Source organism: Sinocyclocheilus grahami, unplaced genomic scaffold (genome assembly GCF_001515645.1).
Source record: "Sinocyclocheilus grahami isolate Dianchi unplaced genomic scaffold, SAMN03320097.WGS_v1.1 scaffold35.1, whole genome shotgun sequence".
Classification (NCBI taxonomy): domain Eukaryota; kingdom Metazoa; phylum Chordata; class Actinopteri; order Cypriniformes; family Cyprinidae; genus Sinocyclocheilus; species Sinocyclocheilus grahami.
This window is the reverse complement of record NW_015505214.1, coordinates 1963466-1977479: the sequence shown is the minus strand read 5'-3', so window position 1 is coordinate 1977479 and position 14014 is coordinate 1963466.

Genomic DNA, 14014 nt, shown 5'->3' with positions numbered 1-14014 from the left:
AAGCCATGCTGGCAACAATAATGTTTCTACGTGCATCCTTGACTCATTTAGTTTGTTGTGCAAATGTCATATAGTAATACTACAATTTATTGGAACTAAGAAACCATATACCCTGTGAAGGCTTTGGAGAATGCATGGATGGGTGAGAAACTGTAGTGCAGTTTTGCAACTGTAGGTTGTGGAAGAAAAATGCTTTGTTGTAAAATGTTTTTACTGTGGCCAACTATATATCCTGAACATACAGTGGCCCCAAAAGGTTTTTGGACACTTAAAGGTATACTTCACCCAAAAATGAAAATTCTGTCATTAATTACCCTCATGTTATTCTGAACCCATAAGACTTGTTCATTTTCATCACAAATAAAGATCTTTTTAAAGAAACCTGAGAGGTTTCTGTCCCTCCATCTAAACTTCAAATATTACACCAATTCAAAAAACTTACCACATCAAATATGATAAACGTTTCAAGCAAGCACATGAGCTTTCATTTACCATATTTGATGTGCTTTATGTATGTGTGTTGATCAATGTTTATAAGTGAATAAAAACCTTGATTAAATCTGTTTGTCATATAAAGCAATCATGTCTCTTCAGAATATATTGAACTACTCAATTTATATAGATTACTTTTACAGCGTCTTCAACTTCGCAAAGTCCTTTTAAGTCACATTTAATATATGAATGTTTTTGCGGTATTTAAAATATAAAATTGTATGGTAATTATTTTAGTTTATTAGGTTTCAAGTGAAAGATGTCACTGTTTTTTTTATATAATAAGATTGACACGATATAATAAGGTTTCCGTTTGACAGATTTCTTTTAAATGATTTTTTTTTTATGATATCAAGACAAAATTTAATTTTTCTTGTTATTCCCACCTAAAAATATCAAAGAGTTTTATTTAAAAAATGAATAACGTTTAATACAGATGAGTATTACTCATGTCATATGCATGAATTTCATGTTTATTGTATCTTAGAGCGCTACAAATAAAAAAAAAGTCCTCAAGCTTTTGCAGGTGCCACATAGTTTAATATTATGGTCTCTGTATGTTTTTAAGTGATCAAATATTTTTGGGGCCACTCAACTTTGCATCATTTTCATTGTCTATCCACTGATGAAGTAGCAAAATCTCACAGTTTAACACCCGCAACCGGGTTTGTGACAGTTCTAAAGGTCACAGGTCTTATATAATAAGATTGACACGATATAATAAGGTTTCCGTTTGACAGATTTCTTTTAAATGATTTTTTTTTTTATGATATCAAGACAAAATTTAATTTTTCTTGTTATTCCCACCTAAAAATATCAAAGAGTTTTATTTAAAAAATGAATAACGTTTAATACAGATGAGTATTACTCATGTCATATGCATGAATTTCATGTTTATTGTATCTTAGAGCGCTACAAATAAAAAAAAAGTCCTCAAGCTTTTGCAGGTGCCACATAGTTTAATATTATGGTCTCTGTATGTTTTTAAGTGATCAAATATTTTTGGGGCCACTCAACTTTGCATCATTTTCATTGTCTATCCACTGATGAAGTAGCAAAATCTCACAGTTTAACACCCGCAACCGGGTTTGTGACAGTTCTAAAGGTCACAGGTCTAAAGGTCAACCTCTGGATCACTTTATTTATTTATAGTGCCATAAAAAGGATGTAAAAGAGTTTCTCTTCTGTGCTGGAGAGAGATTCCAACACCGGCACGGAGTTCCTGATTGTTCTTGCATATGCCTGCAAGCATGTGTGTGGGTGTGTGGGTAATCCCAACTCCCTCTCTCTGTGTTGTCCCGGCACATTGGAAGCATGCCATAGCAGCATGCTGCCATTTGTCTAGTTTCAGTAAGGGAACTCTCTTGAGTGGGCAGATCCCTGGCATAAAAAGAGGCCAGGACTACAGGGAGATGCTCATTCAGCACCTTGCTCACTCATTCATTCAGCATGGCATCAGCTCCCTTCATCTGTGATGTGGAAGGCTCTGAGGAATCTCTGAGGCCTGCTTTAAGTAGCCACCAGCTCAGGCATCGGGTCTGCTCCTACACTCTTCTCCAGGTCCTTGTGGGTGTACTGGTGGTCTTCGTGCTGGCGCTGACTGGAGGTGTCATCTGGATGAAGCTGTTTCAGGTAAGGAGACTGGACAGTGGCTTAGAAAAAAAATCTGGTGTTTCCATGCTGTCATTTCATACTAACAGCAGTGTTCATTAAGTGTGCAAACTTAATTATCGGGTATTATAAATACCTATATTTTTGCTTATTGGGCTGCTGCTGTGATATCTCAATTAAAAAGGCTAGTTCAACCAACAACGAAACCTTTTCGTCATTTATTCGCCCTCATGTCACTCCAAATCATACCTGTTGTGGAACACAAAAGAAGATATTTAGAAAAATGCCTCTTGTCTGTATGATTAATTTCAGGGTCAAATTATGTTTTGGACCGACTGAATATTATGATGTAAACAAAATGGTCGAAACATTTTTCAAAATATCTTTAGTATTCAGCAGAATAAAGTCATATAGGTTCGGAACAACATTCATTTTTGGGTGAACTGTCCCTTTAAAGCTAATAAAATAATGAAAAGCATGAATTGAAACTAGACTGTTTTTTTTTTATCTTAGAGGAAGTTCTTCAGTAAAAATCTGTAATCCAAATAATGCAATCAGTTGTTCAGTTCAGTCAATTAAGTTTTATTTACTATTTATATTCTACAGGATTGCCCAGGGAAGCTTTGGACTGTCAGTTTCACAGGTGAGTGTTTCACATCAATGTTTGCCATACACCATGTTGAACTATGTTCTCAATAATGAGAACCATATTCTCAATTAAGGAGGTTCATATGCTTTTGCAGAAGAGAGCTAACTCTAGTAACCATAACCTAACAATGAGGCTCTCTATTTCGCTTTACAGGAACAAACACGACCTTCACTTCACCTAGAACTCAGAAATATGTGATCTTTGGCAGTATCGTCACAAAAGGAGACTGTAACAAGAATTTCTTCAGGCTGCATCAGATATTACCGAATACAAAAGCATCCCATGAAAATGAAATAATAAAAAATATTTCAGTCGCTGAGATGTTTGATAAAGATGATGTAGAGCTTTGGAAAGAAGCAACGCTAAGCGTAAAGCTTAATTGTGAAAATGTGAAAATTGATGAGGACAAGTCCAAACTCTTCATTTATCAACAGAACTCATGCTAGGATGCATACACATCCTAGCTGTTGCTGGTATCCGGTCAAAGGGGAAAACCCTCTCTTTATCTTATAAAGATTTACACACAAAGGTTTTACACACACATACTGTAGCTGCATCTGATTGAACAAACACCTACTTTCAACATCAGTGTCAAGAGCTTAGAGGGATCCTGACTAGGCTAACTTGTGAATGTTTTGTTAAGCAAAAATGTTCATGCTTTAAAATGATTGTAGAATTTGTCAGTGAAGTTATATTTAAATATTTTATAAATCACTTAAAATCTATTTTTAGATAATTACTGATTGTATTTGAATTATATTTCCTTTTTGTTTGAAATTTATTAACAAAATGTAAACTGTTTGTATTGACACCTATGGTGTCCACAACCTTCTCGTTACTGTTCAACTCTATGAAACCTCTGAAACATGTTTGTATTCATTACACACATTATTAAACAATTTTCCTGACAAAAGAATTGCTTGCAAATCCTCATTCTATACTAATTTTACATTTTATACTGAAAGGTTTGTTTATGAAGGATCTGAGCAACCTGTGTGTGTAGCTTCAAGAAAGGAACCATACATTTGGGTTGTTTTATTTTTCTATATTCCATTTAATCGTAGCATTTAACCATTTGTTCATTATTGTTATTAATTTAGGTAACACTTTAGTATAAGGACCAACTATTAGCTAGTTTCTGATTAGCATGCCTATTATTAGTAAAAGCACATATTCTGCATGACCATATTCTACATCCTTAATTCTACCCAATACCTAAACTTAACATCTACCTTACTAACTATTAATAAGCAGCAAATTAGGAGTTTGAGGCAAAAGTCATAGTTAATGGTTTGTTAATAGCAAGAATTGAACCTTAAAATAAAGTGTGACCTTAATTTATTATTAACTTATTATTATTAATGCTTGCTATTGTTGTTTTATCTTATGTTTTATCTTATTATGTAGTTTAATTATATATATTAAAAAAAAAGAAAGAAAGAAAGAAAGAAAAGGGAGATGTCTCCATTTCATTGTTGTAATATACGAGATGCAGTAATTTTTCATTGCAGTCTCTTTGGTGTAATAAAACTAGCTGAGTTTGTACTTTCAGTACGGGCATAAGACATTAAAAAAGATACAACTATAGCTCCATATGTTCGGACCATGTCTTTATCCCCGCGCTCAATGATAAGGCTTTTTCAATGTGGAAGCAGAAGGGAATAGGACATATCAGCTCACTCTACTTGAATGGATTTTTTTTGTCCTTTAAAGAGCTACAATCAAAGTTTCAGCTACCTAGTTTCCATTTTTTAGGTACTTGCATATTTGAGACCGTCAGAAAGCATTTTCCCAATTTTGAGTGATTAAGACAGAGAATTATGACATATTAGAGGAAATAAATAGCTTTAAAACCTTAAATGCATACCTCGGGTGTTTAGCGACCCGGGACATCATTCTCTACCCTCTCCCTCCTTCATTTTTTTAAGTTAGACATCAACTTTCTTAGTATTCCTCAATCTATTAATTATAAACAATATAACAAGAAAAAAAAAGTAAAATATAAAAGAATGCCAGTTTTCTGAGTGTATAGGGTCGCTAGAGGCCTGAGGTGTATAAATGTGTAAGTATTTTTTCCTGCACAACTATATTTACATATCTGATGACTCAATATATGCAATGCATATTTTTTCCTCAAGGCGGCACTGTTTGATGGGAATAGGACATATCAGCTCACTCTACTTGAATGGATTTTTTTTTGTCCTTTAAAGAGCTACAATCAAAGTTTCAGCTACCTAGTTTCCATTTTTTAGGTACTTGCATATTTGAGACCGTCAGAAAGCATTTTCCCAATTTTGAATTATGACATATTAGAGGAAATAAATAGCTTTAAAACCTTAAATGCATACCTCGGGTGTTTAGCGACCCGGGACATCATTCTCTACCCTCTCCCTCCTTCATTTTTTTAAGTTAGACATCAACTTTCTTAGTATTCCTCAATCTATTAATTATAAACAATATAACAAGAAAAAAAAAGTAAAATATAAAAGAATGCCAGTTTTCTGAGTGTATAGGGTCGCTAGAGGCCTGAGGTGTATAAATGTGTAAGTATTTTTTCCTGCACAACTATATTTACATATCTGATGACTCAATATATGCAATGCATATTTTTTCCTCAAGGCGGCACTGTTTGATACACAATGATGACGTGACGTTTCACTCATAATTACTGCAGGCATAAAACAAACGCATATCATCAGCAAAAATTTAACTGATTTGAATGGCTTTACTGCAAAGCAATTACTATACGCAATGAAATATACTGTAAATGTCACTGTAATTTGATGCTGGATGTGGTGAATAAGCTGCCAGTGATCAAAAAATTGGATATGAAGTCATTGAAAATGATAGTTTTGAGAATATGGTTGAAATCGTGAATGTGCAGATGCTGAATGTACTGTGGAAGTGCACTCTGACGATGACAGCGATGCTAAAATCATCTGCTCAAATTGAACCCTTTTAAGTTTTAAAAGGTAACGAAATATGCTTTATTTTATTCTTCTGTAATTGTTCTTAAAGGGGTCATATGATGCGATTTCATTTTTTCCTTTCTCTTTGGAGTGTTACAAGCTCTTGGTGCATAAAGGAGATCTGTAAAGTTGCAAAGACTAAAGTCTCAAATCCAAAGAGATATTCTTTATAAAAGTTAAGAGTTAGCCACACCTACCTAAAACGGCTCGTTCGAACACGCCCCCACATATCTACATCACTATGTGGGAAGATTTGCATAACGCCGCCCAAATGTTCACGCAAAGAAAGAAGGCGTAACTTTTATTCTCGCTGTAGTACTGTTGCCGCTGCCGCCATGTCCTGAAGACGCTATGTTTTTCGTTGTGAAAGCGAAACTACTTTGTTTGGTCTTCCAAAAGAGGACGATATCCGCTTCGTCATGCCTAGAGCTGATCCGTGTTGGTCGCTGAGGGAATACATCAATTTAGTGCTGTAATTTCACCTTCAAATTAACAGCTAATCCTAGAGATTCACATACTTTTGCCACTCACAGATATGTAATATTGGATCATTTTCCTGAATAAATAAATGACAAAGTATATATTTTCATCTCATTTGTTTGACTGGGTTCTCTTTGTCAACTTTCAGGACTTGCATGAAAATCTGATGATTTTTTTGGGTTATATCTATGCAGAAATATTATCTATCTATACACAAACTTTGATGCAGCACTGAATATTGTTACGACCCTGTTTAGGGACCAACATAAGAAAGCCGTTCTAAAGGCAACAAATATCACAGTGGCCAGGGCAAAAGTTAATGTTTTATTGTACAGGTAAAAGAATAACCAAAAATTGGAAAACAGCAAAACATTTATTTAAACATAAACAAATCATACATAAGGACTGGTGAGCTAACTAATTTAAACTACCACTTACTCAAGAGTTAAGAAAACTTCCTATCTCCCGAGGAAGAAATCAAACACAGCAAAAGTCTTCACTTCACTTCAGCTCACTTACATATGCTTTCTATGTACTCTGTGGTAACTAAACAAGCAATCACTCACCATCCTTAAACAAAAGAGAATAAGGAAACCAAAACAAAAAAATCAAACACAAAATGTAGTTCCTAGGGCAAGCCGCCATTGAAGTGCCACCAGCAGCTCTTAAATACACAGAGGCCTCAGGTGTTTTTCTCCGTCCCCATCCAATTAGCAGCTGCCCTCAGGAAAGAAAACAAAAAGAGAAAGAGCAGGGGCTCGTAACAATATATATGGTAACACTTTAGTATGGGAACAATTCTCACTATTAACTAGTTGCTTATTGGCATGCATATTACTAGTGTATTGGCTATTTATTAGTACTTATAAAACACATATTCTGCATGACCATATTCTACATCCCCTAATCTTGCCCAATACCTAAACTTAACAACTACCTTACTAGCAGACAGAAAGACAGAAAGACAGACAGACAGACAGATATTTTTTAATGTCCTGAGGGAGAAAGTAATTTGTGTTTTTGTTTTGAAGCTTTTCATTTACAATTCTCAATTACACTGGCAGTATAATCTGTCCTTCACTTTTGTATTCTAACTGCATTATGACAAGTTTTATGGGTTAGTGTTATAAAACATCCCCAGATTTTCATGACATGACAGTCAAGCCTAGTTTGAAACACTGAAGTCCTAATAGAAACAGAAAGTCATTTAATCTTTGACTCTCTGTTTTTCTGCAGACAGTGTCTGACGCAGTGATTTGACCTTGTATATGCAGTGCTAGTGTAGTGGACGCATGTACTTCCTCATACCAAAAATATACAAAGTCGTCAAACAGTATTAGAAAATACGGCTCTCACAGCTCTTAAATGATAGTATACTCATTTGCTTTAAAGCTGTGCTTACGCTAAATGGCCAAAAGCAAAGCAGTGCTGTGAACTGTTAAAGAAATATTATAAAGGAATATTAGTGTAGTCCTTGTCTAACATGCTTTCTCAAGCAGATGAGGTTATGATGTAATAATGAATTCCTGGAAGTTAAATGGTGTGGTCAGGAATGTGTATGCAGACAGCCACTATTGCAGGTGATGCAATAACTGCAGCCACTTTTGGTTTCTTCTTGTTTACTCTCCAAAAATTAGTTTCCTAGTCCTTATTAACCCCTGAGACAAATCCCAAAAGAAAAATGTTATTACTCACCGGGCTCTTAGGCTGTTTCAAAGCGTATAGGAGACTTAAGTTATGCAACAAATGTTTTAACTAAAATTCCTTAGGATAGATAAAAAAGACACAAATGAGACAATTGTTGAGATACAATATTCTATAAGCATGCATTCTTAATGTGCTTATACCTCAGCTAATTTGGTGTAAGAAGATTTTGATGATCTCATTTGAATCTCATTGCTGTCTAGGAGAATGATCAAGATCTCACTCTAACTATTAACTATGACTATTGCCTTAAAGGGGTCATATGATGCGATTTAAATTTTTCCTTTCTCTTTGGAGTGTTACAAGCTCTTGGTGCATAAAGAAGATCTGTAAAGTTGCAAAGACTAAAGTCTCAAATCCAAAGAGATATTCTTTATAAAAGTTAAGAGTCAACCACACCTACCTAAAACGGCTCGTTCTAACATGCCCCCACATATCTACATCACTATGTGGGAAGATTTGCATAATGCCACCCAAATGTTCACGCAAAGAATGCGTAACTTTTATTCTCGCTGTAGTATTGTTGATGCAGCAGCCATGTCGTGAAGACGCTGTGTGCTTCGTTGTGAAAGCGAAACTACTTTGTTTGGCCTTCCAAAAGAGGACGATATCTGCTTCGTCATGCCTGGAGCTGATCCGTGCTGGTCGCTGAGGAAACATCAACTTTTTGTGCTGTGGATCGCCGGATCGGCTTTCACCGTGGACGAAGCAGAGTCCAGCCCGGGGTCGTCACATGTGGTTGCCACAAGCCCGCCATACAGAATATGTGCTTTATAAGTACTAATAAACAGCCATTATGCTAGTAATATGCATGCTAATAAGCAACTAGTTAATAGTAAAAATTGTTCCCTAAACTAAAGTGCTACAATCTCATTTGTTATTTTAAGGGTTAAACTGTTAAATGTTGGTCCAAATCTTGTTTAAGAGTTACAAATCAATCTAATATCTGCAATATGCTTGTAACAAGATTGTTTAAATTGAACCAAATTGACTTCTATAAGGTGTTGAATGTAAATATCATTACCAACATCAAATTAAAAGACCATTTAGGTTCAGCAACTTGGCCTATAGTAAATTGTAATAAAAAAAAAAATGATTACAAATAAAAAGTCTTGCCAAGTTTTTTTTCTTTAATTACAAATATAAAGTAATTGATATCAAAACTGCAAATAAATATTCTCTTTCGTTTATGGAGTTCTTACACCTTTCAGTACACACCCATACCTCTTTCTATTGGTCACTCTTGCTTTGTGCAATAGTTTCAACTTTTTTTCAACTTCGTTTCAACTCACAAGCAAAGATTTTAGGCCCGTAAAACAATGACATCAAAATCAGAGACCAAAATCTATGGGTGCATAATAAAAAGTGTGGGAACTGCATAAAGGAAAGAGAATATTTATTTGCAATACAAAGAAACTTTGTTATCAATGACATTATTTTTTGTAATTAGAAAGTCTTAACATTTATTTGTAATCATTTATTTTTTAATTCCAAAATAATTAGTTTTGCTCTCAAACACAGTATGTTCCAGTTAAAATGACCCAAAAGTAACTCCATAATTGGGCCAGCCAGTCACATGTAATGAGGAAAAAGTAGAAATGTGTTGTCTTCATAGTAGATCAAATTACATGAAGAGCAATTTTGATGTAAGAGACAATGGCTAATCTGTTACAAGTATCTATTCCTGTAAACTACCATTGTACGGGGAAGAATGAAGCAATAATCGTGACTCATGATTTAGCAGACAGAGTAGCATATTTTGAGACCAAAAATATCTCATAGTTTTGTGATGTAGTACAAATGTGTACATAATTATCCTTTCTGACCCTTTTCATTTGGCATGAATTAAAAATTGCCATTATTTAGCATGCATATATAGAGGGGAATTCGGGTAAAATGGGCCACTTAAAGCAGACATAACACACACAGTTTCAGCCAATCTCAAGTTAATCTTGAGTACCTATAGAGTAGTATTGCATCCTTCTTATCTCCGAAGAGAGTGGTTAAAAAACAGATCCAGTCGTATATAATCCAGAATCGGATCCCAACAACTTCTGTAACCCAAATGAAGCACACTGATAAGCATGCTCTTGCTCTCACTCTGGCTGATGTGTGGGCACACTCTTCCTGGAGAAGTGCCCATACAAGGAATCCCGCCCTTTATGATGTTATACAGTGCCATGCATTAAGCTTGATTAGTTTGAGCTCAATGGGTTTACACTTTCAGAGCATAACAATGGTCTTTAATTAAACTGAGACTGTCTACTTAAAGTAATCAAAGGCAGGAAGAGGAAGGGGGGGGGGGGGGATTTGGGTTTTTTAATTACAAGTTTAAACAAAAATGGGCCTCTTTACCTGGAGATACCCTACGCTATCATTTGTTAGGAAGAAGGAAGAAAGAAGGGGGGGGGGGGGGGGGGGGGGGGGGGGGGGGTATTTTAATTACAAGTTTAAACAAAAATGGGCCTCTTTACCTGGATGTACCCTACACTATCATTTGGTAGTTTGGGGATGTGTAAAGTTTCTTATTGTTTTTGGAAAAAGTCTCTTATATATGTTCACCACATCTGCTTTTATTTGATCCAGTAATCCAGTAATATTGAGTAATCCAGTAATCCAAAATATTATTACAATTTAAAATATCTGTTTTCTATTTGAATATATTTTAAAATGTAATTTATTCCTGTGATGCAAAGCTGATTTTTCAGCATCATTACTCCAGCCTTCGGTGTCACATGATCCTTCAGAAATCATTCTAATATGCTGATTTGGTGCTAAAAAAACATGTCTTATTATTAATGTTGGGAACTTAATATTTAGATAGTAATATTTATATTTTATTAACATAATATAACCATGATAACTTTTTAAGGATTTTTCAGCATTTATTTGAAATTGATATTTTCTTAAACAACGTTTTTACAGTCGATTTCAATCAATTTAATGCATCCATGCACCATAAAAGTATAAACGTCTAAAAAAATGGCAATTTTTCTATTTCATGGCAACTTAAGGCAATTTACAAATAAAAGAAAGAGTTATGTAACACACATCATTCATCTTCCCTGAGGAACAGCAGTTTAATATAACCATTAAAGTTGGTTTTATTCGCCTCATTTTATTTATGTCTGTTCTTATGTCACAGCATGTCATAGATTAATATCAGTATGTTTTCCATTGTTATATAGTAATCCAAAGCAGAAATGATCTATGTCAATCATTATCATGCAACATTTATAAATAATCAGAGCAAAAGAACACACAACCTCATGTAAACATAATCCAACCCATTAACATTACACTGGTAGTGAATATCAGGTAATAAAATTTATTTTGGTCAAAAGCACTTTAAATCAATATTTCGGATCATAAATCAAATAATCAATGGTACGTATCTGACATTTAATTTTCCATTCTGATGAATATGGGAAATTTAGCGGTATTACGTGCGTCACAGGATGTCCAATTTCCACTCCATGCGAGGCGTTACGAGAAAAAAAATATGCATGTCCTTTATCCTCTGCTGTCCTCCACTCATAATTGTCCTATATATCGGCATACTTTCCATTCCAATGCAAGTTTGATGCAACTGATTTAAAAACGACATAGAGGTGGTGTATATGCCTTCCTGTTTATTATGCCTATATCTCACTTCAGAAAAAAAATCCTGTCTGAGCAGCCCTCTACCACAAGGGTCAGCTGATATCCTGTGACCTCCCTGTAACTTCCTGTCTAGGCCTTGGCCGCAGATGTTTATACTGTTTCGCCTGAAGCTTGAGCTGATACCTTTTGCAGACTTCTCTCCACTTACACATATTTACATGAAGGTGATGCATCTGTTCTGGTCCACTAAGCCATTTCCATGGGAATGCCAACTTTATATCTAGAGAGAGATCAAGTGAATTTCATTTGTTGTTTCATTAGTATTCTAAGTATAAGCATTTTTGAAAAATTCTGCAAGAATTAAAATGTATCTTTGAAATGTCAGTCATGTGAAGGGGACTTATTTTTAGTGTTTTTCCTCCTGAGGTAAATTTAAAATCGTAGTTGAGGTTTCTTGCATAATTTATTTTCATATAACTCGTTTCTACCTTGTCCTAACCCTTAGAATTAAACCGAAATCAACCACATGTCTAAAGGGTATTCTTAAGTGAGATTCTAGTCCGAAGGGAGTAATATGTTCAGTTCAAACATATTTTACAGAAAGTGGAAAAGGAAATCTATATACCAGTCACTGCACGTCACTCCAGTACTAAAAGAAGTATATGGTTGTTTGTGGGCATCTACTTTTGCCCCATGACACTTTGCGTGAAGTATGGGAATAACTTCTGTAAAACTATAAACAGTCAGTAACTGCCAATAAACTTGTTTACAGGTTCTCTTTAAAAGTCCTTGCACACTGAGTCTGAAATTTTGGATGTGTTTTTTCGTATTTGTTATCGTATATGAGTGAGGTGATAAGAAACAGCTGTGTGCAATGAGTGCAATCAGTGCAGTGTGCAAATCGTGCAATGAATGATGGGATATGTAGTCCGGGGTGCTATGCAACAGCTTGTGTTGTGCGAGAGTCAATGTAAAGGAAAGGGTGACCTCTGGTGGTGAATAAATGGAAGTCCATGGACCGAATTCGTGACACCAATCTTGAGATAGCGTAGAGGAATCAAGGTATCAATTATCAAGGAACAGCGGGATTATCCTGGGCGATTCAAAGTTTACTTCAGGATGTCAGTGACTCAGTTCGATGCTTTGCTTGCGATACTAGAGCCACGTATTAAAAAGAAGACCAACAATTTCCGTGCACTCAGTGTGCAAGTATCTATACAGTGCTTTGTGCTGTGAGACGAAGAGGATCAGCTTGTCAGACGCCATTCTGGATTTTGGCGTTTGCTTGTACGGTGGCTCAGAATTGTAAAAACACCTCTCAAAATGCTTGCTACGGATGTGAAAAAACAAATCTAACCTCATACTATTTTACGTGATTGACACAACGTGAGGTCGTATTACTTTTTTTAATATGCGAAATTTCGGATGAAAATTTCAGACTTATTGTGCAAAGACCTTAAGAATGCAATCATAATAATTTGCAAAAAAGAAAAGAAAAAAGGGCACAGTGAGGTGACATTTTCCTCAACCATTGAACACCAATGTCAAAATTAAAAGTTAAAATTAACAAATGACTGTCAGCAGACCATGAACAACCCCAAAAGCTCAAATAAGTCAGTCTTTCAGCAGCAAAATTATGAACATGTTAAATATTACTGTAAAGTAAAGCTGCGTTCACACTAGCAGCGACTTTGTTGCTGCATGTCGCCAGGGGCTGGCGATGAGGTTTGTTAGTGGGCGTTTTCACTACTGTTTGCCTTGACAGTGAATCAGGTTTCTTGCCGCTAAATACAAACATTTTAGAGGCAAAAGGCTAAATATAATATAAATATGAATTCAATCCGTGCATACAAACAAAAATGAATGAGAAACAGAGCCTGTTTTTTTTCCATTGTGTATGTTTATCTATGGCTGAGAGGGGAACGATCACATGAGCTCTGCCGTCTTCTTTCCTATTGGCTGTCGCTCCTGAAAGCCACACTTCATATGCATAAAGTTGAAGGATTCGGAACTTTGTCGCGTCGCTGGACACGCCCCACGCCTGTCGCCCTTGTCGCCGAAAATGGCCAGCTCTCCATTGAAATGAATGGGATCGTGTTGCTTTGTCGCTTGTAGTGTGAACGGGGCTCAATATGTAAGGCCGGTTTGACACTGCAACTGTGAGTAGTATTTTTTTTTCAGGGTGCAGGTTAACAAATGAGTTCATTCACATCGGGAGTAGCACATGAGCATCAAGCAGGAGCGTCACCAAGCAACAAATTAATCTTTGAATCTTTTCCTACACTTATTTTCTTAATAATAATTACTATATTAATAATCACAATATAGCTGTTTTTATTTGATCTTTTTTATTAAAAATAAGAACAAATGCAAAAAAGCAGTAGAAAAATATATAAGAAAGAAACAAATAATGCATTACTTTTTCCATTTTAAACTAAATAATTAAAATAAGGAAAACAAACAATCAAATGTAAAAATCCCTTTTGTGTGTTCATTACAAATAAAT